Here is a 4,741-nt window from a genome sequence, read left to right as displayed (position 1 = left end):
GTTCCCTACATGGAGCCTGCTTCTCCCTCTGCCTGTGTCTCTGCCTCTGTGTGTGTGTGTCTCTTGTGAATCAATAAATAAAATCTTAAAAAAAAAAAAAAAACTTGTTATTCTCCAAAATATATAAAAATATCTTCATGGTCAGCTTCCCCCTATTGTTCCTGCTTCAGGGAGGGGAAATTTTTTCCCTCTACCATTCTAGGTTTTTGGCTGAGACCTCACCCCTACTCCCTCTCATAATAAAAGACAGATTAACAGATGAAAAACACTTTCTATACCTTCTATATATATGAGAGATACCAACAAAACTGAGTAGCTCACTAGAATTAAATACCACCAGCTAAACATAAAAGAAAGATGTTTTGCACTGGGGCTGGGTGGGTGGGGAGACCAGTTATGGGAGGTTTTCAACTAAAGCCCAGGAAACTAGGGTATGGTTATTATGCAGATTTAAGTCCATGCTTTCGCCACTAATGAGAGTTTCTAGAGATTTGGTCATCCCCCTCTTCCAGGTATAGAGCGGGAAATACCCTTACAAGTAGATTTTCCTTATAAAGGTAAATGTCTCAAAAAGATAACTTCTATGTGGTTTTCATATTCTTCTGCATCTGTAGCCTATCAAATATAATCAGCTCAAAATAATATGCCAGAAAGACATGTTTTGAGGTGGTATATTTTGCTTCCCTTCATTCTCTTTTCACTCCTACATTACTTCCCTTCTATAAAACTGGACTCTATATCGGCAATATATCCAATATTCTAAAAGGGATTTGAGGAATCTCATGTATTTAAATTAGCCCTAACTGCCCCCACCTCTCACCACCACCACAACACACACTTAACATATAAGCACAAAATGTAGAATCAGGAATCTGTAAAAAAATAAAATAAAAAATGACCAGGTCACACCAAAGAAGGTGTCCTTCCTCTGCCCTGCCCCATCCTGCTCTGGGTTTGCAGACCCTCCTGCTAAGAAGCCTGAGAGTATGTTAAGCTCCATGGGAATAAACAAGGAAATTGCAACAGAGCAAATTAGATGCAGCTACTTAAATTCAACCAAAGGACAGCATTTGCTTATTAAGATCTGGACATGTAAGCCTCAGAAATTTTATCTTGGCCTGATTTGGCCAATTAATAAAACTATTTTAGTTCCCTCTTTCTCTTCATCTGGCTCTATCCACAAACTGAGCCCACCCAGGGTGGAATTTTCAAGAGAACCTAACTCCCCAATTTTCATCTCAGTGGGAGGCCTTCAGAATTTCATCATAAGAGTCCAGAAGCAAACAGGACCTAAGAATTAGCTCTTTCAGTTTTCATAAAAAGAAATTCCTGGGATACAGACAGAAACCAGACCTACTCAGCCTGGTATCAACTCCCCCTCACAAAGCTAGATGACTCCATGGATGACCCTTCAAGTGGCTCCCCTCGCAGGTTGAACAAATCCCTTCTCCCAGGACAGACCTGGCTCCCTCTGTTCCTACTTTTGTGTGGGAGGCCACGGTCTGTCCTTGTGTTTAAAAAAAAAGGGGGGGGGGGGTCAGGAATTATAAAATGATACAGCTGGAAAATTCCATAGTTGAAAAGACATAGAATCTAATTCTATATTCTTCTATTTTTAAAGAGTGAAAAAAAAATCAAATACAATGATTATGACAAGAAAAACGCAGGTCCCACTGGACTCCTGGAGAGGCACCATTTATTGAGCAGAGAAATGCATATGAAGATAAAAAAATGAGAGGAGCCAAGAACTTCATAAAGAAAAGGATATGGAGGGTCCAGAGGGGAAGATCTTGGAGGGAAAAGAAGTTGAAGTCAGCAAGATGGGGAGGGCCATGGAAAAGGATACTTAGGGAAGAGGAAGAGCATGGCTGGCACCTGGACAGAAAACATAGACAAAAAATAAATAGGAAAAGTGGATTTTATGCAATTTGCACATTTACTTGTGATGTTAGTGTGTTTGTAAGAGAAACGAATGAAACTGCAAGCTGCTGATAGGTGAGCAGAGGGTGTGCTGGGGCATCTGGTCATGTTGGATTATAGATCGAGTTTTTATTGAGCGCTTTAAAAAGGTCAAAGGGGATCAATTTCTCTCTCTAAATTTGGTGTCTTGGACATTCTGTAAGCACAAGAAGCCCATTTAATGAGCACTCTTTTTTATTTTGATAGCAGATTTTGCTCTTTGGGTGCAGTGGGAGGCAGGGCACAGGGGATATGAGGAAGAGTTGGGTTTCTCCTTCAAGTAGCTTTTCTTTGATCACCTGAGTCTGATTCAACTCTACTTTCGTTTAACTATACACACATATAACTAATCTGTACAACTAAATCCATATTTTGTGCTAAGCATTTTCAGATTGTTGTGAAATGAGAACTTTATAGGAGAACTGAAGTTAAGAGGTTTAGAAACTTATCCAAAATTCCTGACCAACATTTGGACACATGTTTTTGATTCCTAGATTGGAGTATTTTCCAGCACACCTGTGTGTTTCTCAAAGTACAGACCACAGACAACTACATCAAGTGTCACCAGGGAGCCTATTAGAAATGCAGAACCTCAAGTCCTACCCTAGACCTCCAGGATCATAATCTGCATTTGAACAGGATCCCCAGGTGAGTCATACGCATACTTCAGTGTGAAAAGCTGGCATTTCACCCTATCACTTACTCCCAACTAGAGCAAATTCGTTTCTAGCTATAGCATTCTCTGGTTATAGCTGAGAAAAGTTCTGTATGAAATTTGAAAATTTTATGTCTTTAAGACACCATATGGGATTAAAAAGTAAGCTGCAAAGCAGTGTGTATAGAATAATTCCATTTTAAAATAAATTTTATATAAATAGGCATGTATATCCACACAGAAAATAAAGACTAGAAGGATTTAGATGAAAAATGTTCTCTCTGGTGATGGGATTATAAAGTTTTGCCTTTTGCTTTTTGAGTTTTCTTGAAGAAACACCTATTAATTTTTAGAAGTTAAGTTTTTTTGGTAATTTTCACTGAATCTGGCTAGCCATGGAGTAAGAAAAGTAATGCACAGGAAAACCATGAATTGGTATCAAAGAGAATAGAATGTCACTACAGAAGTTTTCTGGGGTACCAACCAAACACATGGGGCTCGCGGTTATCTTAGCCCATCAGGCGCTCTGCTCCCTGCAGGGAAGGGGCTCCTTCTTCCAGCCCTCCAGGGGGCAGCCCTGTGGACGTTTACAAGCACCAGCTCTTCTCCCCAACGGCGTGAATAATCAGGCATCCTGTTAGCCATAACTCATCCACACAGAGGGTCTGAAAGATTCTGGGCACTTTAACAACAACAAATACTATAAGCAGAGAGGTAATATTTTATAAATAGAGGCAAAATCCACAAATAGAAACAACACAAACTACTCACAATGTTCAACCATAGCACCAAAGAATTTCTAGATTCATTGATATCTTGTGTTTGTGGAAAGTGGGGAAGGTGGGAAACATGAATATCAAAGACACCAAAGTTCAGATCCTTAAGCAAAGGGCTAGCTCTACTTCTTACAAGCTGTGCAAGTTTGGGCCAAAGATTTAAGTGCTCTGTTCCTGTTTCATCCCATTGTCAGCTTCTCAGTTCTTGGCTTTGTGATTTTTGTCTTGTTTTTTAAAGATTTTATTTATTTATTCATGAGAGAGAGAGACAGAGACAGAGACATAGGTAGAGAGAGAAGCAGGCTCCATACAGGGAGCCCAATGAGGGACTCAATCCTAGGACTCCAGGATCACACCCTGGGCCAAAGGCAGGCACTCAACCACTGAGCCACAAGCCAGGCATTGTCCCTTGGCTTTATGGATTTAATGAGTGCTTTGAAAGCCATGGAGTATACAAATGCATACATTTCCTGGTTGGTTGGGCTAGTCCAAGGAAAAACACTTCTATGTGTCTTCTCTACTCTCAGTTTTCTACTGTAACACTATTTTGCTTCTGACATCAGATGTGTGAATTTTTCACACATCAGGCCATTCTGCAATACCAGCTAGGTGTGCCATGATTTGATTCAGTTCTGGTACTATCTACCTAGATGAAGATCAGATCATACAGGTTAAGGGCCCAACCCAGAGAGGCAGTCTGACTGGCCTGCTATAAATTGGAGGTTCCTACTACTGCGTCCTCAAGTTCTATTAATTTGCTAGAGAGGCTCACAGAACTCAGGAAATATTAACTTACTAGATTACTGGTTTAGTATAAAAGGATATAACTCAGGAATTGTAACCATATAAGTATAATAGAATATAATTCCCTTAGCCAGAGGGCCAAGTCTGCAGAAGAGGTATGGAGCTTCTACATGTGCACTGGGCAAGCCACTCTTCAGTGCCTCTGTGTGTTCCTCTACTCAAAAGCACATCAAAACTTGCTGTTGAAGAGTTTTTCTGGAACATTAATATCCTTTAATCTTCTTCTAATTTACTTGGTCTTTTTTTTTTTAAGATTTTATTTATTTATTAATGAGAGGCACAGAGAGAGAGGCAGAGACACAGGCAGAGGGAGAAGTAGGCTCCATGCAGGCAACCTGACATGGGACTCAATCCCAGGGCTCCAGGATCACACCCTGGGCCAAAGGCAGAGCATAAACCACTGAGTCACCTGGGCTGCCCTTCCTTGGTCTTTCTGAGCCCATCCTGAGCCTATCTGGGGCCCTATCCTGAGTCACATAGGCACAAAGTCAGGTATAATTGAAAGGGCTTGTTACAAATCACAAAAGATACTCTCACTTTGGAAATC

This window comes from Canis lupus, chromosome 5, assembly GCF_048164855.1.
Source record: "Canis lupus baileyi chromosome 5, mCanLup2.hap1, whole genome shotgun sequence".
Classification (NCBI taxonomy): domain Eukaryota; kingdom Metazoa; phylum Chordata; class Mammalia; order Carnivora; family Canidae; genus Canis; species Canis lupus.
This window is presented reverse-complemented; position numbering follows the sequence as displayed.